Genomic DNA, 22,137 nt, shown 5'->3' on the forward strand with positions numbered 1-22,137 from the left:
ACCCCTAGAAAAGCTATCAGACATAAGGGGAAAAAAGCCAGCTCTTAAAGGGCCCACACGCAAATTTGCTCATTTCAGAAAGCCACATAAAACCACAGAAGGAAAGGTGCACAGTCCTTTGGTGAAAAGAGACTCACCTGATAGGCTCTGGGTGCATCTTGGTGAGAGGTGAGACCTCTCCAGGGACTGAGACATTGGCAGCAGTCATTATTGTGACATGCTACAAGCATGCTGACATAGATACTGACAGAAACAATTGGAGTTTTTCCCCTGGCCTGTTAGCCCAGGGTCTGCCCCACTCACTAAAGCTTTGATCTAATCCAGCTCAGCTAGAACAGGCAGCTGCCACAGGGATTGGGCTCACCCAACAGCAAGCCCTCAGGCAACTTGTGGGCCTACATAGGCTGGGTGCCTGGATCCTCAGCAGGCAGGTGAGTGGGTCCACCTCTGATGGGCAAGGCATGTAGGAGGAGGGGGTGGGGTTCAGGGGCCTCTGCAGTGGGGTGCTTTTGTCCACTTTAGGGGGTTGAGGTGCACACATGAGGCAGGACTGTGTTGAAAATGTGTGTGGCCCTGTGGGCAGTGAGGCTTATCAGCCTCAGAAGACCTGTGCTTTTCAAACAGCCACATAGGGGATTGGCCCCACCTTTCAAAACCTGAAAAAATTGGGTGCTCCCATGCCAGGGGCCAGCCCCACTCAGTTGCAATCCTGAGACAGCTGACAAGACTCTTGTAACACAGAGGCCTACAGCAATTATAAGCCCCTGAGCCTAGCAACCAGGCAGGCTGGGGGCCTACTCACTTAACAGAAAAACTGCAACAGGAATGTGCTATTAGACCTTGCAGCCAACTATGCTGGTGCTCCCTGTGTCTGACGAAGTGACTGAAGGGTCCATAGCAGCCACATGCAGCTGAGCATTACAACCAGCAGGCCAGGGGGACAGCCTAGCCTCCCTGGGCACCTGCAACAAGAACAACCCTGCCACAAGAGAAAGACACATGTAGCCTGCACCTGGATCACTCCTAGAACATTTGGAACTGGTGACAAGAGGGAAGCAGACTGCTGGGCCTCATAAGGCATTTCTTACAAAAGGCCACTGCTCCAAGATCAGGAGATGTAGCTGATATACCTAATACATAGATATAAGCACAGAGAAAGAGAGAAAAGGAGGAGACAAAGGAAAACATTCCAAGTAAGGGAAGAGGACAAAACCCCAGAAAAAGAACTAAACAAAACAGAAATAAACAATCTACCTGACAAAGAGTTCAAATAAATGTCATGAGTATGCTCACTGATGTTGGGAGAAGAATGGATGGGGGGCCGGCCCCCTGGCCAAGTGGTTAAGTTTGCATGCTCCACTTTGGTGGCCCACAGTTTCACTGGTTTGGATCCTGGACACGGACATGGCACTGCTCCTCAGGCCATGCTGAGGTAGCATTCCACATAGCACAACCAGAGGCACTCAGAACTAGAATATACAACTATGTACAGGGGGAGAGGGGCTTTGGGGAGAAAATTTAAAAAAAAGAAGATTGACAGAACAAACAAAGCCCAAAATCAGTAGAAGGAGGGAAATAATAAAAATTAGAGCAGAAATAAATGATATTGAAACAAAACAGACAGTAGAAAGGATCAATGAAACAAAAAGTTGGTTCTTTGAAAAAATTAACAAAATCAATAAACCCTTAGCCAGACTCACTAAGAAAAAAAGAGAGAAATCTCAAATAAATAAAATTAGAAATGAGAGATGAGAAATCACAACAGATACTGAAGAAATACAAAGGATCATAAGAGAATACTATGAAAAACTATATACCAACAAATTGAACAACCTAGAAGAAATGGAGAAATTCCTAGACTCATACAACCTACCCAAAGTGAACCAGGAAGAAATAGAGAATCTGAATAGACCAATCACAAGTAAAGAAATAGAAACAGTAATCAAAAACCTCCCCAAAAATAAAAGTCCAGGACCAGACAGCTTCTCTGGAGAATTCTACCAAACATTCAAAGAAGATTTAATACCTATCCTTCTCAAACTATTCCAGAAAATTGAGGAAGATGGAACACTCCCTAACACATTCTATGAAGCCAACATCACCCTGATCCCAAAACCTGACAAGGACAACACAAAGAAGGAGAACTACAGGCCAATATCGCTGATGAACATAGATGCAAAAATCCTCAACAAAATTTTGGCAAACCAAATACAGCAATACATCAAAAAGATCATACACCATGATCAAGTGGAATTTATACCAGGGACACAGGGATGGTTCAACATCCGCAAGTCAATCAATGTGATTCACTACATTAACAAATTGAGAAACAAAAACCACATGATCATCTCAATAGATGCAGAGAAAGCATTTGACAAGATCCAACATCCATTTATGATAAAAAACCCTCAATAAAATAGGTATAGAAGGAAAGTACCTCAACATAATAAAGGCCATATATGACAAACCCACAGCCAACATCATACTCAATGGACAAAAACTGAAACCTATCCCTCTCAGAACAGGAACAAGACAAGGGTGCCCACTTTCACCACTCTTGTTCAACATAATGCTGGAGGTGTTGGCCAGAGCAATTTGGCAGGAAAAAGAAATAAAAGGAATCCAAATAGGAAACGAAGAAGTAAAACTCTTGCTGTTTGCAGACAACATGATCTTATATATAGAAAACCCCAAAGAATCCATAGGAAAACTATTAGAAACAATCAACAGCTACAGCAAAGTTGCAGAATATAAAATCAACTTACATAACTCAGTAGCATTTCTATACACTAACAATGAACTAACAGAAAAAGATCTCAAGAACTCAATCCCATTCACGATCGCAACAAAAAGAATAAAATACCTTGGGATAAATTTAACCAAGGAAGTGAAAGATCTATACAATGAAAACTACAAGACTTTCTTGAAAGAAATCGATGATGACATAAAGAGATGGAAAGACATTCCATGCACATGGATTGGAAGAATAAACATAGTTAAAATGTCCATACTACCTAAAGCAATCTACAGATTCAACACTATCCCAATCAGAATCCCAATGACGTTCTTTACAGAAATTGAACAAAGAATCCTAAAATTCATATGGGGCAAGAAAAGACCCCGAATTGCTAAAGCAATCCTGAGAAAGAAAAACGAAGCCGGAGGCATCACAATCCCTGACTTCAAAGCATACTACAAAGCAACAGTAATCAAAACAGCATGGTACTGGTACAAAAACAGATGCACAGATCAATGGAACAGAATTGAAAGCCCAGAAATAAAATGACACATCTATGGACAGCTAATCTTTGACAAAGGAGCTGAGGGCCTACAATGGAGAAAAGAAAGTCTTTTCAACAAATGGTGCTGGGAAAACTGGACAGACACATGTAAAAGAATGAAAATTGACTATTCTTTTTCACCATTCACTAAAATAAACTCAAAATATATCAAAGACCTAAAGATTAGGCCTGAAACAATAAGTCTTCTAGAAGAGAATATAGGCAGTACACTCTTTGACATCAGTTTCAAAAGAATCTTTTTGGACACCATAACTCCTCAGACCAGTGAAACAATAGAAAGAATAAACAAATGGGACTTCATCAGCCTAAAGAGCTTCTTCCAGGGAAGGGAAAACAGGATTGAAACAAAAAAAACAGCCCACTAATTGGGAAAAAATGTTTACAAGTTATTTATCCGGCAAAGGGTTAATCACCATAATATATAAAGAACTCACGCAGCTCAACAACAAAAAATCAAACAACCCAATCAAAAAATGGGCAGGGGACATGAACAGACATTTCTCCAAAGAAGATATACGGATGGCCAATAGGCACATGAAAAGATGCTCATCATCACTAATCATCAGGGAAATGCAAATCAAAACTACACTAAGATATCACCTTACACCTGTTAGAATGGCAAAAATATCCAAAACCAAGAGTAACAAATGTTGGAGAGGCTGTGGAGAAAAAGGAACCCTCATACACTGTTGGTGGGAATGCAAACTGGTGCAGCCATTATGGAAAACAGTATGGAGAGTTCTCAAAAAGTTAAAAATAGAAATACCTCATGACCCAGCCATCCCACTACTGGGTATCTATCCTAAGAACCTGAAAGCAGCAATTCCAAAAGTCCCATGCACCCCTATGTTCATTGCAGCATTATTCACAATAGCCAAGTCATGGAACCAACCTAAGTGCCCAGCAACTGATGATTGGCTAAAGAAGGTATGGTATATATATACACAATGGAATACTACTCAGCCATAAAAAAGGACAAAGTTGTCCCATTCACAACAACATGAATAGACCTTGAGGGTATTATGTTGAGTGAAATAAGCCAGACAAAGATGAACTCTGTATGACTCCACTCATAGGTGGTAGTTAACATATAGACAAAGAGAACTGATTGGTGGTTACCAGGGGAAAGTGGGGGTGGGGGAGGACACTAAGGGTGAAGTGGTGTACCTATAACATGACTAATAATAATGTACAACTGTAATTTCACAGGTTGTTAACTATCATAATCTTAATAAAAAAAGTAAAATAAAATATATGTGTTTTTACTAATTAAAAAAAAAGAAGAGTGACAACAGTTGTTAGCTCAGGTTCCAATCTTTAAAAAAAAAAAAAAAGAAAAGAACAGACGAACTCAGTGAGAAGTTCAGCAAAGAAGTGGAAAATATAAAAAAGAGCCAATCAGAAATGAAGACTATAGTAGTGGAAATGAAAAATTGACTAGAGGGACTCAACAGCAGAGTAGATGATACAGAAGAAAGGAAGGATCAGCAAGCTTCAGGAAAGACAAGAGGAAATCACCCAAGCTGAACAGATAAGAGAAAAGAGAATTAAAAAGAATGAGGACAGTCTAAGGGACCTCTGGACAACAACAAGTGCACTAACAACTGTATTATAGGTGTTCCAGAAGGAGAAGAGAGAAACAAAGGGGCAGAGAATGTATATGAAGAAATAATAGCTGAAAACTCTCCTAATTTAAGGAAGGAAACAGACATTCAGGTAGACGAAGCACAGAAAGCACCGAACAAGATAAACCCAAAGAAGCCCACACCAAGACACATAATAATTAAAATGTCAAGGATTAAAGATAAAGAGAGAATCCTAAAAGCCACAAGAGAAAGGCAACAAGTGACATACAAAGGAAACCCCAGAAGGCTGTCGGCTGACTTCTCAGCAGAAAGCTTACAGAGTAAAAGGGAGTGGTACAATATATTTAAAGTGATGAAAGGAAAAAACCTACAGCCAAGAATACTCTACGTGGTTATCATTCAGAATGGAAGAAGAGATAAAGAGTTCCCCAGACAAGCAAAAATTAAAGGAGGTTATCAACAAGAAATCAGTCTTACAAGAAATGCTAAAGGGATTTATTTAAGTGGGAAAGAGAAAACCACAAATAGAAGTAAGAAAATTATCAAAAAAAAAGCAATAAAATCACTGGGAATGGCAAAAATACAGCAAAGGTAGCAGATCAACCACCTATGAATATATAATGTTGAAGGAAAGTAGTAAAAGAGTAAGCTTTTAGAAAGAGGTCAAACTAAAGAGACCATCAACTTAACATAGATTGCTATATACCTAGGTTATTATATATGAACCTCATGATAATCACAAACCAGAAACCTACAATAAATACACAAAAATTAAGAGAAAAGAACCCAAATAGAATACTAAAGAAAGCCATCAAACCACAAGGGGAGAGAGCAAGAGAAGAAGAAAGGAACAGAAAAGACCTACTAAAACATCCAGAAAAAAGGGAACAAAATGGCAATAAATACATGCTTATCAATAGCTATTTTAAATGTCCATGGACTAAATGGTCCAATAAAAAGACACAGGGTGGCTGACTGGATTAAAAAATAAGACCCATATACATGATGCATACAAGGGACACACTTCAGACCTAAAGACACTCACAAACTGAAAGTAAAGGCATGGAAAAAGATACTCCACGCAAGTGGCAATGAAAAGAAAGTGGGGGTAACAATATTTATATCAGACAAAATAGATTTTAAAACAAAAATGTAACAAGAGACAAAGAAGGGCACTACATAATGGTAAAGGGAATAATCCAATAAGAGGATATAAGACTTGTAAATTCCTATGCATTCAACACAGGAGCACCTAAATATATAAACCAATTATTAACAGACATAAAAGGAGAAATAGACATTAACATAATAATAGTTGAGGACTTTAACACTCCACTTACAACAATGGATAGATCATGCAAACAGAAGATCAATAAGGAAATTGGCCTTAGATGACACATTAGACCAGATGGACTTAGTAGATATATACAGAACATTCCATCCAAAAACCACAGAATACACATTCTTTTCAAATGCACATGGAACATTCTCCAGGGTAGATTATGTATTAGGGCACAAAACAAGTCTCAATAAGTTTAAAGACTGAAATAGTACCAACCATCTTTCCTGACCACAACAGTATAAAACTAGAAATCAACTATAGGAAGAAAGTCAGAAAAGCCACAAATATGTGGGGATGAAACAAAATGCTACTGAACGACGATTGGGTCAATGAAGAAATCAAAGGAGAAATCAAAAAATACCTGGGGACAAATGAAAATGAAAACACAACATTCCAAAACTTATGGGATACAGCAAAAGCAATTCTAAGAGGGAAGTTTATAGCACTACAGACCTACCTCAAAACAAGAAAAATCTCAAATAAACGATCTAACAGTGCACCTAAAGGAACTGTAAAAAGAAGAACAAAGCCCAAAAATCAGTAGAAGGAAGGAAAAGTAAAAATCAGAGTGGAAGTAAATGAAATAGAGACATAAAAAACAATAGAAAGAATCAATGAAATGAAGAGCTGGTTCTTTGAAAAGATAAACAAAATTGATGAACCTTTAGCTAGACTCACCAAGAAAAAAAGAGAGAAGGCTCAAATAAATAAAAGCAGGAAAGAAAGAGGAGAAATTACAACAGACACCTCAGAAATACAAAAGATTATAAGAGAATACTATGAAAAGCTATACGCCAACAAATTGGATAATCCAGAAGAAATGGATAAATTCTTAGAATCATATAACCCTACAAAACTGAATCAAGAAGAAATAGAGAATTTTAATAGACCAGCCACCAGTAAGGAGATTGAAACAGTAATCAAAACCCCCCTAAAAAATAAAAGTCCAGGGCCAGACAGCTTCCCTGGTGAATTCTACCAAAGATTCAAAGAAGACTTAATACCTATCCTTGTCAAACTCTTTCAAAAAATTGAAGAGGAGGGGAGGCTTCCTAACTCATTCTATGAAGCCAACATTATCCTGATACCAAAACCAGACAACAACAACACAAAAAAAGAAAATTACAGGCCAATATCACTGAAGAACATCGATGCAAAAATCCTCCACAAAACACTAGCAAATCAAATACAATACATTAAAAAGATCATACACCAGCAAATCAAATACAATACATTAAAAAGATCATACACCATGATCAAGTGGAATTTATCCCAGGGATGCAGGAATTGTTTAACATCTGCAAATCAATCAACGTGATACACCACGTTAAAAAAATGAAGAATAAAAATCACATGATCATCTCAGTAGATGCAGAGAAAGCATTTGACAAGACACAGCATCCATTTATGATAAAAAACCCTGAATAAAATGGGTATAAAAGGAAAGTACTTCAACATAATAGAGGGCATATACGACAAACCCGCAGCTAATATCATGCTCAATGGAGAAAAACTGAAAGCTATCCCTCTAAGAACAGGAACCAGACAAGGATGCCCACTGTCACCACTCTTATTTAACATAGTATTGGGAGTCCTAGCCAAAGCAATCATGCAAGAAAAAGAAATAAAAGCGATCCAAATTGGAAAGGAAGAAATGAAACTGTCACTATTTGCAGATGACATGATTTTATATATAGAAAACTCTAAAGAATCCACCAAAAACTTTTAGAAATAATAAGTGAATACTGTAAAGTTGCAGGATACAAAATCAACATGCAAAACTCAGTTGCATTTCTATATACTAACAACAAAGTAGCAGAAAGAGAAATTAAGAACACAATCCCATTTACAATTGCAAGAAAAAAAATAAAATACCTAGGAATAAACTTAACCAAAGAACTGAAAGATCTGTACACTGAAAACCATAAAACATTGTTGAAAAAAATTGAGGAAGACACAAAGAAACGGAAAGATATTCCGTGCTCTTGTATTGGAAGAATTAACATCGTTAAAATGTCTATACTTCCTAAAGCAATCTACAGACTCAATGCAATCCCTATTAAAGTTACACCAACATTTTTCACAGAAATAGAATAAAGAAGGGGCCAGCCCAGTGGCACAGCAATTAAGTTCACACATTCCGCTTCGGTGGCCCAGAGTTCACCAATTCGGATCCCAGGCAGGGAATTACGCACTGCTTGTCAAGCCATGCTGTGGTAGGCTTCCCACATATAAAGTAGAGGAAAATGGTCATGGATATTAGCTCAGGGCCGGTCTTCCTCAGCAGAAAGAGGAGGATTGGTGGCAGATGTTAGCTCAGGGCTAATCTTCCTCAAAAAAAACACAAAAAAATAGAACAAAGAATCCTAAAATTTATAGGGAATAACAAACAACCTTGAATAGCTAAAGGAATCCTGAGAAAAAAGAACAAAGCTGGAGGATCATACTCCCTGATTTCAAAATATACTACGAAGCTATAGTAACCAAAACAGCATGGTACTGGCACAAAAACAGACACACAGATCAATGGAATAGAATCGAGAGCCTGGAAACAAACACACGCATATAGACAGCTAATTTTCAACAAAGGAGCCAAGAGCATACAATGGAGAGAGTCTCTTCAATAAATTGTGTTGGGAAAACTGGACAGCCACATGCAAAAGAATGAAAGTAGACCATTATCTTACACCATACACAAAAATTAACTCAAAATGGATTAAAGCCTTGAATGTATGACCTGAAACCATGAAACTTCTAGAAGAAAATATAGATAGTACACTCTTCGACATCGGTCTTAGCAACATATTTTCAAGTACCATCTCTGACCAGGTAAGGGAAACAATAGAAAAAATAAACAAATCAGACTATATCAAACTAGAAAGCTTCTGCACAGCAAAGGAAACCATCAACAAGATGAAAAGACAACCTAACAATTGGGAGAAGATATTTGCAAACCATATATCAGATAAGGTGTTAATATACAAAATATATAAAGAGCTCATACATCTCAACAACAAAAACTAACAACCCAATTAAGAAATGGGCAAAAGATCTGAACAGACATTTCTCCAAAGAAGATATACAGATGGCCAACAGGCACATGAAAAGGTGTTCATCACTATCAGGGAAATGCGAATCAAAGCTACAATGGGGGATAACCTCACTCCCATCAGAATGGCCATAATTAAGACAGGAAACAAGTGTTTTCAAGGATGTGGAGAGAAGGGAACTCTCATACACTGCTGGTGGCAGTGCAAACTGTATGTAGACACTGTGGAAAACAGTATGGAGTTTCCTCAGAAAATTAAGAATAGATCTTGATCCAGTTGTTCCACTGCTGGGTATTTATCCAAAGAACTTGAAAACACAAATGCGTAAAGATACATGCACCCCTATGTTCACTGCAGCATTATTCACAATAGCCAAGACTTGGAAGCAACCTAGGTGCCCATCAAGGGACGAATGGATAAAGAAGATGTGGTATATATACACAATGGAATACTACTCAGCCATAAGAAATGATGAAATCTGGCCATTTGTGACCACATGGTTGGACCTTGAGGGTATTATGCCAAGTGAAATCAGTCAGAGGGAGAAAGTCAAATACCGTATGATCTCACTCATAAGTAGAAGATAAAAACGACAAACAAACACAGAGAAACAGAGACTGGATTGGTGGTTACCAGAAGGGAAAGGGGGAGGAGGGAGGGTGAAAGGGGTGATTAGGCACCTGTGTGGGGTGATGGACTATAATTAGTCTTGCATGGCGAACATGATGTAATTTACACAGAAATCAAAATATAATGCTGTACATCTGAAGTTTATATAACGTTATAAACCGATGTTACTGCAATAAAATAAATAAATGTAAAAAAAAAAAAAAAAAAACAGAGGCAGGAACAGAGCTGAGTGTTTAGCTTGACCTGGGACTCGCCCTGGCTCTCAGCCAGCTCTGAGAGAGGGAAGCGCGCACCCAGCCTGTGTGAGCTTGGCCTCCAGCTCAAGGAGGCCTGCGGAGGAGGGGATCGGAACTGTCCACTTCCCCCAGCGCACTCCCCCACACAGCTCACTGTTACTCTCTGAGATTGTGTCTCAAAGCCTTTGAAGTGACCCAAGTCTGTAAAGCACAGGTCGTCACGGGCCTTCCTATGACAAGCTTTTGGAGTCTTACATCTTTGTTACAACCAAGCCAGAGCCCTGCAGGGTTACTCTGAGAGCCAGCCTCTCCGGGAAGTGGAGTCCGTTGCCACAGAGCCACCTGCAAGTGACTGATCAATGTGGGCCTGGGGTGGCCTCTCAAGGCCATTCTCATCCCAGGGTACTCCACAGGCACCTGGATGTGGAGCAAGGAATCCAGCTTGATAAAGAACAGGTAAAATAAATAAATAAATAAATAAATAAATAAATAAAAACAAGGCAGATAATAATAATTTTAAAAAGAATAGGTAAAGATATTTCCTAACTGATTTGAATATGTGGTACCTGCTTCCGGGAACCTGACACGTTCTATTCTGCTCGGCAGCTAGCAGAACCCCAGATAGTAAATGTGGAATGAAGGGACATGCTTTCCTGTCACCACTGTTGTAACTCCCCCAGGAATCCTTGAGTTACCCCAGGAGGCCTCATGCCAACAGCTAAATCCCAAAGTCGCTGTCTTGCCTTCTCGCCAAAGCAGTCCCCAAACCCAGAGCTCCCACACTTCCATGCAGAGGCAGATCAGCACCTTGTTGTATGTGACCAGCCGTAAATGGAGGCACAACACAAAAATAATAATAAATTAGAGCTTGCAATCCAAAGAAAATACTTGTGAGAGCAGCGAGTGAGAGGCGTGTGGTGGTGGCTGTGTATTTACCCAAGGCGGGTCTGGGGAAAGTTTCGCAGAGTGGTGAGGCTTTCGAGACTGGTTTGAAATGTGGCCGGAAAAGGGAAGGCTGCCACTGAGGGAACAAATAGGCACGTGTTTCTGGCATCCCTGGGAGCTGGCATCTCTGACAGTCCTCACGCCTCCCTGGGTACACCGTTCACAGCATCCGGGAGAGACTGGCCGGATGCCAGCAACCAGACGCTTCCAGCACCAACACCACTGGGATTTGCATTTTTGGGGGCTGGCTCACAAACCTCAGAAACTCGTTTCATAATGTCTACTTTTGACAAATATTTACTGACCATCCACCATGAGCCGGGTACTGGAAATGCTGTGGGAGATACACAGGGGAAAGAGTCAGGTCCCATGGCAGGGACAGTGTGGCCCTCCTGTGCAGTGACACAGTGCGACAACTGCTGTGAGAGACGGGACTCTGCAGGGGCAGGCAGGAGGGGTGGCCCACCCTGACTCCGGGGAGGGCAGAGGAAGTGATGCTGTGCCTGTGATGCCTGCATTGAGACCCAAGCTTGAGTAGGAGAGAGCTGAGGGGGGAGAGGGCACTGGAGGAGAGAACAGTCAGGAGTTTAGAGTTTGTTCTAAAATCTGTGAAAAATCATTGGAAAGTCTTTGTTTTAACCTGTGTGACATTACTGTGGTCCATATGCTGTCAACTCCCAGCTTTCCATCTCTGTTCCAGACCTCTGCTCTGAACTCCATCTGCCTTCCCAGCCTCCCCAGAAGTCCAGCAGAGCCTCACACCTTCCCGTTGCGCAAATCTGCTCTTGCTGCCGTAGTCCCTGTGATACTGTGATACGATAAGAAATATATATTCGGTCTTTGTCTTGGTTCCTGGCGCAAGAGCTCCCAAAGCCCTTGCAATTTCCTGATAAGGGGGAGAGGAGCATCTTTTGCTATTCATAATAAGCCCCTTTCAACCGTACCTAAGTCTATGCTAATAAGGTGACTCTTGGAAGAGGGGGTCTGGTTGCCAGAAGAATGAAGCTTGAGATTAGGGCTTGGAACCTTCAGCTCCACTCCCAGACCTCCAGGGAGGGGAGAGGGGTTGGAGATGAGTTCAATCATCAAGGGCAATGATTTAATCAATCATGTCTACATAATGGAACTTCCATAAAAACCCTAAACAACGGCTTCTGGAGAGCTTCTGGGTGGTGAACACATCAAGGTCCTGGGAGGGCGGCGCATCTGCAGAAGGCGTGGAGGCTCCTCTGCCCCTCCCCCCCACAGCTTGCTGGTGTATCTCTTTCATTTGGCTGTTTCTGAGTTGTATGCTTTATAACAAGCTGGTAAATAGAAGTAAACTGTTTTCCTGAGTTCTGTGAGCCATTCTAGCAGATTGTTGAACCTGAGGAGGAAGTTGTGGGAGCCCCTAATTTATAGCCAGTCAGGCAGAAGTGTGGGAGGCCTGAGACTTGCAATTGGCATCTGAAGTGGAGGCAGTCTTGTGGCACTGAGCCCTTGACTTGAGGGATCTGACCTAATTCCAGGTAGATAGTGTCAGGATTGAATTGTATCCGGAAAGTTGGAGAATTGGCTGGTGGAAGAAAAAAACTCACACATTTGGTATCAGAAGTGTTGTGAGTAGAAACCATTCAGAGTCTCTATTTCAGTTAATGGCAGCTCTCCACCTGAGGACCTCTGCCAGACACCTGTAAATCGTCCCTGCCCTCTCTACTTCTCCTACCCCACACATCCCGCAAATGCCCGAGTCTGTAGATTCCACCTTCCTCAGCTGTGAATGCCTCCAGTTTTGTGCATCTTCATTCTCTTCATCCTGGTCCAACCCTGGCCTCACTGGACCACTTCAGAAGCCTCCCTGAAGAGTGCTAAGCAGTGTTTAAAACTGGCATTTCAGAGAGATGGGTTTCTAGATAGGTGTGGAGGATGGCCTGGAGGCCAGTGAGAATAGATACAAGGATCGTTTCAGTGGTCCATTCCTTCACTTGTTCATTAACGCCATGAATTCACAGTGAGCTCCTGCTGTGGGCGGAGGTCCAGGAGGGAACGGGGCTGCAGAGAGGGAACAGGGTCAATCATCCACATATAGAAGGTGGTGATGGAGGACGTGAGAGCACCAGACAGGGCACAAGGGAGAAGAGGCTGAGGGCAGAGCCCCTGAGGGATGCATAGAGGAGAGGAACTGGGGAAGGAGAGCGAGCAGGAGCAGATAGCCAGCCGGGCAGAGGCAGTCCAGGCTCTGCAGGGCTGTGAATGCTGGAGGAGTAGGGGGTCGCGAGAATCTATGCCGCTGGGGATCCAGGATGGTCAGATGGAAGTCAGCAACGAGGAGGTGAGGTACATCTCTTCCATTTGGCTGTTCCTACATTGCTCCTTTGTAACAAACCTGTAAATGGAAGTAGCAGAGCAGACTGCGGTGGCTGGAGGACTGAATGGGAGGTGAAAAAGTGCGCAGGGAGGGTGACTGGGAGCAAGAGAGCTGATTGTTAAATTTTCAGGAATTTTGTGAGCCAGTTGTCAAACATAGCCAGTATTAAAAATTAAAATACATAAATTTACACTTAAATAGATTATATTGAAAACAAAGGTAATAAATACTCAAAACTCACCCCTTCCTATTTTACTACATTTTACTAACAGCTATTCTCTTGAGGTTGTTTACATCTGTTGTGTCTGTGTGGTGAGGAGATTATACTCGATGATGCACTTCTGTGCATGTCTTCTGGCTCTGCATTTAGTGACATCACACTGGTAGCTTGAAATTGGCCGTGAAGGGAGTATTTACACCACAGAAATCAGCAAATCAGAGCTTTGTATATTCCCAGAGAGCCAGTTGTTAAACATTTACCAGCATACCGCTGGAGGACTGAGATCAGAACACTTACAGAGTGAGAGTAATACTGCCATTTTCACAAGCAGGAAGGAGATAGAGATAGCTGCAAACACAGATAGGTTTGTGGGATGCGTGGTGGGGAAATGGGGACATTTTTTTCTGATGACTTCCATGTTTCTCCGTTAACTGGGGGTGAAGTCAGCTGCTGAATGTGAGGGAGCCAAAAAAGAAAGCAGCACAGAACCATAGATCCAAACCAGAAGGTCTAGAAGAGAAAGAGCTCGCACACAGAGAGCAGAGCAGGCAGGGGCCCCACGCCCTCAGGAGGGGTGAAATTGGAGTGGTGGGAGAAAGTGAGGTAGTAAACTGCGTGGGAGAGACGCAAGGGGCAGGGAGAAGTATTTGAATGGAAGATTTCAGAGCAGCCCATTTTGAAAGTCTTTGAGAGCTGACCACTTGCAGGCACCGAGCTGAAGACAATGGACACACTAGTGACTGAGACAGGCACAGTCTTCATCTTCCAGCATTCTGGTGAGGAAGACAAGCAATAAGTAAAGAAAGATAACAATTACAGAATTGTGGTAAGCACTATGAAGGAAATAAAAGGATGCTGTGACACCAAGTAATACGGTGTTACTTTTCATAGGGTGATGGCTGGAAACAGAACTGAAGATTAGAAAGGAGAAATCCATTTGAATGGCCTTTTTGTTTGTTTGAAGGTGAATAAGAGTATAGAAATAAAAAGTAACTCTTCCTTCCCATCCCTGAAGCCAGACACCAGTTCCTCTCTCCAGAAGCAGCTATGGTCTATTGCATCCATTTCCAGAAATACTCTGGGAACAAGCCATTTGAAGAGCTGGGGTAAAGACCAGTATGTGCAACAGTCCTGAGGTAGAAAGAGTTTCATGTGTTCTAATCTACAGTAGAGCTTCTCAAACTTTAATGTGCATACAAATCACCTGGCGATTTTGTAGAAATCCTGATTCTGTTTCAGTATGTCTGGGACCTGAGATTTCTAATAACCTCCAGGTAATGCTGAGGCTGCTTATGCAGAGATTTCACTTAAGAGTAGTAAAGTCCTAGGGGACCATTAGAGGCCAGTCTGGCCAGAATGTCATGAGAGAGAGGAAAATGGGTCAAGATGGGGTTGGAGAGGTGGTGGGGCATGGGGTACAATAAGAAGCTTGGATATTATTCTAAGTGTAACAGGAACCCGCTGAAGGATTTTATGCAGACTAGGAATGGAAGTGCCACTACATGATCTAATTTTTGTTTCTAAATTGCTCTAGCTGCTGTTTGGGTAGGCAAAGTGACAGTGGGGAGACCCATCCAGAGGCCATTGTACACATGTCATCCAGAGATGATGGTGACTGGACCAGTGTGGTGACCGAAAAGATGGATAGAAGGAAGCAGACTCCAGATGCATTTTGAAGGTGGAGCTGAAAGAACCTCCCAACAACAGATTGGATACGCGGAGTGAAGGGAAGGGAGGAATCAAGGATGCCTCTTGGGGTTTTGTCTCAAGCAACTGAGTGGCTGTGTTGCCATTTACTGAGATGGAAGGAGGAGCAGTGAAGGGAGGAGAAGAGTGTGAGGAGCCTGAGCTTCACAAAATGGAGATGTCAAGGAGATAGATCTGTGAGCCTGGTGCTCAGAGGAGGGTCTTGGCTTGAGATAAAAACCGGGACATGTCAAAATCAACAGTTCTTAAGGCTGTGGGAATGGAAGACCCCAGCTAGGAAAGGGTGTGGATAGAGGAGAGCAGAAGCTCTAGGACAAACCCTGAAGGACACTAATGTTCAGAGACTGGGTAGAAAGAATGAGCAGCCAGAGGCGAGAGGCGAGAGACAGCAGGCATCCACTGTCATCAGAGGTTTGAAATAGGAAAGGCTCGGCAGGTCTAAGGATGAAAAGCACTGCATTTTACCTTTTTCTCTTCTGGCATTCATGGAATCACTTTAAAAGAGCAAAGAAGGGCAGGTGGGTGAGTGAGGACCACGAGTGGAACACATCCCCCGGGTTTGGTGAGACTAGCCCAGCATCTGTCAGGTCACAGCTGCCCAATGGACGTCCTGAAAGGATAAAGACTAAACCTGAAAGTCACCTATCCACGTGGGTGCCCGAGTGGCATAAATGCCAGCGCCCCCCCTTCCTGTCCTGGTCACAGTCTCCATGCTGACCTGTTCCTCTAATAATTTATTCATGGTGTTCCAAATGATCATTTTCTTATAATTTGTTTATTACTATTTCTTGATTTACATGATCACATTAGGTTTTTACAGATGGGAGCCTAAGGGGGACATCTTTGTTTATTAGTTTATAACTTAAAATGAATATTTTATATAGAGAAACATTTAAAACAGAGGCAGAAAAACTCTTAACCTAGTTTTATCCTAATGCTAAAATTTTATCATCACCAATTCTTGAGCCTCTGAGAACTGTGCAAACAACCCTTGAGGAATGGGTGTTATCAATTATTCATAACTATTAAATGAATGTGGAGTTTGATTCTCCCCTAAGTATGTTTCATAATCCTGGAGCAGGGAGAGGGCCTCTGCCCCTCCTGGGCCTGCTGCTCAGACAAAGCTGAAGCAGGTCCAGGCTCCTGGGCATCCAGTGATGGGCTAGCCACTGAGCCCACGGCTACTGCCCCTGCTCTGCAGGGCACACCAGGATGGGGCGCCCCAGGCCTAGGATGTCTTCTTGGTTGGAAGGACGAGCCCATCTCCCAGGGAATTCCTGGCAGGGACATGTGACCTCCATGTTCTCCACACCATCCAACAGATGTGCCCCTCACCACCTGTTATCAGCTGAATTGTATCCCCCTGAAATTCCTATGTTGCAGTCCTAACCCTCAGTACCTCAGAATGTGGCTGTATTTGGAGACAGGGCATTTAGAGAGGCAATTCAGGTAAAATGGGGTCCATAGGGTGGGCCCTAATTCAGTGTGACTGATGTGTTTGTAAGAGGGGATTAGGAAACAATCACAGACGGGGGGCGGACATCTGCACACCAAGGAGAGAGGCCTCAGAAGAAAGCACACCTACTAACCCTTGATCTTGGACTTCCAGCCTCCAGAACTGTGAGAACATAAACCTGTGTCATTTAAGCCCACCCCCACCACCCCCAGCCTGTGGTATCTGTTGTGGCCGCCCAAGCTGACTGATCCAGCACCTGTGCCCCATTCCTTCTCCCAGGTCTGGTATCCTCATAAGTGTCCCCCTGCCCAGCTCTGCTACCAAAGAGGCCCCACCCCGGCTTGCCCTTGTGTAGATCTCTCTCCTTTCTCCTTTTTAAAACATAATCTGGGCAGCTGGGCTTCAGAGAAACTTGAAGCGTGAGAAACTGTGAGTAGCTTAATATATTATCCTGATCGTGGCAGCAACCAGCCCAGGGAATGAGAACCCGAGTGGAGATGTACTTTCAACCTCATCAGCCACCTTTGAGCAGAGGATAGACTAAGGGGAGCAGAGGAGGCCTTGCATCCTGTCCCCACTCATCCACCCCAGGCCATGCCTTGCGCCCAGCCCTGTTCTCAGGGCGTGTTTACAACAGCCGTCCCCACCCCGGCTGCACACTGATCCTCCCTGGAAGCCCTTTGAATTTTGGCCCTAGGATTAAGGAGTTAAATATTAACTACTGCCATGTGCCCCCTCAGGCCTCCCCAGCTGCTTCCGGAGCCTAGATCACCCTATCCTAATTAAAGGGATTGGGGTCTCTTCTGGCAACGGGGGACCTGGGGGTGCCTCTGATGGAGGATGAGAGAGAGGCTTAGGGGAACCCCTCCCCTGCATCCCCTGCCACCCCGCCTGCAATTGGCCGGGGTACTCTCTTCACATGTGTAAGTATCATGATTTTTAAAAAATATTACTCATTTGTGGCCGGAAAGAGCACAGGCAAAGAAGCTGTCACAGTTATTTGTCTTGTGGGAATTTCTTCCTCTAGTCAGGGTCACTGAACCTGACAAATAATCCCAAGTCTAGAGAATACACATTTCGGGAAAGTTTCTGATTATGATAATTGTATTCATCTAGTTACATCAGCCATGAAAAGTGTTTTTAAACATACTCCACCGAATCACCCCCTCCACTTAACAGTAAAATCAATGACATGCAGTTGTCATTAGGCTGCGGACAGCCTTGTCAAATGGGCCTGTCCCAGGAGCGGGGAGGGGCGAGGGGGGATGCGTCCAGATGGTTGAAGGAGCAGCAGGAAGGTACTAACCTATTGCCCAATTGTTGGCTCTGTGAAGACTGAGAATAGTTAGCCACTACCCTTCTTATCACAGGATGCCTACAACTAAGAAAACGTCCCTGATCCAGACGCTAGAAATCGCCAGCATTGAATTAACCAAACAGAGGAGAGGCGGCAGACGAGAGACTGCTGCTTCCCCCATTCAGAGCAGCCTAGGAGAATAGGAGACAAATGGATCTAGCCAAAGACAGTCCTGACCTTCTTCCACGTACTCTACACACAAACCTTGAAGACTAACCTGGGTTTTCAGTGCAGAATGGGGAGCTAGATTGATGTGGGCTCAGTGAGTCGAGGAGTCAAAAGAAAGATTTCTTGGACTCTCAAGGTCTGGCAGTAGTGCTCCTTTATTCAGAGAATAGCATGGAGTAGCATGGGGACAGGACCCCTGGGCAGTAAAGGACTGCAGGCATGGGGACAGGACCCCTGGGCAGAGAAGGGCTGCAGGCATGGGGACAGGACCCCTGGGCAGAGAAGAGCTGCAATGGGTTGAGGGTAGGGCTGAGTTTATAAGGTGTAGGTATGTGAGTTATTTCTTACTGGACAAAGGAAAGATCACGTAAAAAAGTCGTTAAAATGGCATCAGTGCAGATGAGGTCTGGTTATTGGGTGGTCGTATAACTTTGGATAGGAATCAGATCGGATCAGGTCAGGACGTCCTCTGCTCCCCGGAGGATGATACAGATGAGCATTACAGTAGGCCGGGATGACTTGGGCTTCTCTCCCTGGGACAGCCTTGATCCTCATCATGGGTGAGGCCTGTGACTCAAGAGTTCACCTCTGGGGGACTTTGAGCTCTTCCTCTGTTCTCTGCTATCAAGACCATGTGAGAAAAAAGAAAAACATGCCAGGGAAGATAAGAAATTCAGCCACTCAGCAGCCTTGCAATGGCTAACAGCTGTTATGAGCCATTTTGACAAACTCAAAACCACAAATAGTCTTCAGCTGAAAAATGGTACTTTAAGTATGATCCTCAGGTAGGAAGGTTTAGAAGAGGCTGGTAAAGCCTTCTCAGTGCCCCTCAAGTCACCCCAAAAGCGCCGACTCCCTGATTGAAGCCTAGGACTGTACTCCTTTTAATTTTTCCAGCCTCTCATAACACTGTGCCTTTTGCAGGGTGTCTTCCTATTAAATATGGGGACCACGAGGACCCTCTGCTATGTTCTTAGTGGACATCACAGATGTGGAAGAGACACGGCCTTTGGAATCAGATTTGTTTCTGTTTCCCAGATCTGCAATTTAATATATGTGAACCTGGGTGAGTTAATTATTCTTTCTGTACCTCAGTTTCCTCATATCTAAAATGAAATAATAATGCTAACTACTTCTTTTGGTGTCCTGAGACCAATTTCAATGTGGAGGGGGAGTGTGGAGGGTTTCTCTCAAACCGACAACAAGCAACGTTCTGACACCAGCTGGGCGTCCTGCAGTTCAAACCGATTCTGACACCCTCTCCCCGGAGATAGCATCAGGTTCCACAGGTTAAGGGTTCAGTCCTACAAGACTGCCACCCTGCTTCAGACACCAGTTGGAAGCCCAGGTTGTTATCCCGGCTTCTGACTGACTGGCTACAGACTGGAGGTTTCCATGACGCCTTCCTTGGGTTCAATTAATTTGCTAGAGCAGCTCACAGAACTCAGATAAACATTTTACTTACTAGATTACCAGTTTGTTATAAAAGGATACAACTCAGGAACAGCCAGGTGGAAGAGATGCATAGGGCAAGGTATGGGGAAAGGGTGCAGAGCTTCCATGCCATCTCCGGGTGTGCCACTCTCCCCCAATCTCCGCGTGTTCTCCAACCTGGAAGCTCTCTGAATCTGTCCTTCTGGTGTTTTATGGAGGTTTCATTACATAGGCACGATTGGTTAAATCATTGGCCATTGGCGATAGATTCAACCTCCAGCCCTTCTCTCCCAGAAGTCAAGGGAGCGGGATTGAAAGTTCCAACCCTCTGATCACATCACCAGTTCTCCTGGCAACCAGCCCCCATCCTTCCCTGCTTCCAAAAGCCACCTCATTAACATAACAAAAGACACCTTTATCACTCTCAACACTTAGGAAATTCCAAGGGTTTTGGGAGCTCTGTGCCAGAAATGAGGATGAAGACCAATTATATATTTGTTATAAATCACAATATCACACTCCGTCACAGGGTCAGTGAGGATTAAATGCGTTGGCACACAATCTTAGCACGTTGTGAGTGTTTAGCAGCAGCATCATCAGGATTAGCTGTGTGAGCCTTGGTGTCCTCATCTATGGCGCTGAGCTATTATTATAAGCATTCAATGAGACACTGAATGCCAAGCACCTGGCACACAGTAGATGCTCAACTAATGTTTACTCCTTTCCCCCTTCTTAAATAACACGTCACCTGGAGGGAACATCCGTTGACACCGATGTCCCTACCAATCTAAGTGCTGCTGAGTAGCCAAAATGAGTGTGACCAAGGTCAGCTCTGAGGACTCTGCTTTATTCCTAGTGACACTTTCACTCAGAGCCTGCCTCTCCCCTGCCCAGACACTAAGTTCTTATGAACACTCCCTGTGAGTCAGATAGTCTAACAGATGAGGAAAGTGGGGCTTAGAGAGGGTGAAGAACTTGCCCCAGATCACAGTGTCGCAGCCCAGTCACTAAACCCAGATCTCTCTGACTCCTGAACCTGACCTTCAACCTCTGTGGTTTCCAGAACCAGAGCCAACTGGAAGCAGCTGATGCCATAGAACCTGTCATAGGTAGGCAAAAGGACAGAAGGGAGAGGAGACTGCCCAGTAGTCCCAGGCAGGTTTCCAAGAGGCAAAGAATCCTTCAGAGACGAGTAGGAGCTTAGCATGACCAGCTCCTCCGAAGCCACTCTGTGCCATCCCGCCCTCTTCATCTTTGTTCAGGTGTCTCTGTCTGTTCTCTGAACGTTGCCAACCTAGTTTTTAAAAATGCGGCTTCATCAAGCTCTACTACACGTATCATACAATTTACCCATTTAAAGTGTTCGGTGCAATGGCTTTCAATATTTTCAGAGTTGAGAATCCATCACCACAATCATTAGAACAGTGTCATCGCCTCAGAAAGAAACCCACATCCCTTAGCCATTGTACCCCAATCCTCCCACTCACCCTCTCCGAGCCCTAGGCAGCCACCAGTCCACTTTCTGTCTTTCCAGATTTGCCTGTTCTGGACATTTCATATAAATGGAATCATACAATATGAGGTCCTTTGTTACTGGCTTGTTTCACTTAACATAATGCTTTCAAGACCTGGTTGTAGAGTAAATAAAAAATGGTTAAGGATCAATATACAGTATTTGGCATAAAGTAGAGATGCTCAATAAGTACTTATTGAATTGGAATTGATCATCAATGATTGCCCTGAATCATCAAGAAAAGGCTACATTATACACATCACATTCTTTAAGAAAATAGAGAAATGAATGTTACCTTTTTGAAAATTTTCCATTGAAAATAGATAAAAACATAAAGTTAGTGCTTAAAGGTCTCTCAACTGCTGGAAACTTAGCTTTCTAGAGTGACTTGTTCTTGGGAACTCAAGATAGTGGATGTTGTACTATGCTGTGTGTCATACGGTACTGTGCTTAGCTTGTTCTTTATCATTAAAGGTACTTGATACTACCAAACTTCATTCCATATGTGTGTGACTACTGATTTCTAAGTTTCTCTCTCCTATCTCAGATGGTTAGTTAGCATGTTAGTGGGTTCTAACCCCATGCTGGGTCATCTCTTAGATTCATTTATTCATGCACCATCTTCTATCATCACTGATGAAAATTTAAGATATACTGGCCTGAGACCAGCGCTTGAAAACACTCTCTGGATGTTTTCTAATATGGACACTTTGACCACATTCTTCTGGTTTTTTGAGTTGTTTGTGTGGGATGAGTTTAACCTCTTGCTTAAGTTAAGATATATCATGTAAACAAGAGCCTTTGATTTACCAAACATTAAAGTTTTACCAGTCTGACAGGATTT

General features: G+C 43.1%; 1 protein-coding gene across 2 annotated transcripts in view; it reads left to right on the forward strand.

Moving 5' to 3' along the window:
• Nucleotides 1–272: 272 nt before the first annotated feature.
• Nucleotides 273–22,137, forward strand: part of MGAT4A (alpha-1,3-mannosyl-glycoprotein 4-beta-N-acetylglucosaminyltransferase A) — a 150,969-nt gene continuing 129,104 nt past the window's right edge. The window contains exons 1-3 of one of the 2 annotated variants that reach the window (XM_070573521.1): nucleotides 273–431; nucleotides 10,420–10,602; nucleotides 19,271–19,412. The gene's annotated coding sequence lies outside the window, so the exon portion shown is untranslated. Of the gene's footprint in view, nucleotides 432–10,419; nucleotides 10,603–15,192; nucleotides 15,337–19,270; nucleotides 19,413–22,137 lie in introns of both variants that reach the window. The other variant, XM_070573520.1, reaches the window with a different exon arrangement.

The sequence above is a fragment of the Equus przewalskii genome, chromosome 14, assembly GCF_037783145.1.
Source record: "Equus przewalskii isolate Varuska chromosome 14, EquPr2, whole genome shotgun sequence".
In the NCBI taxonomy this organism is placed as follows: Eukaryota; Metazoa; Chordata; class Mammalia; order Perissodactyla; family Equidae; genus Equus; species Equus przewalskii.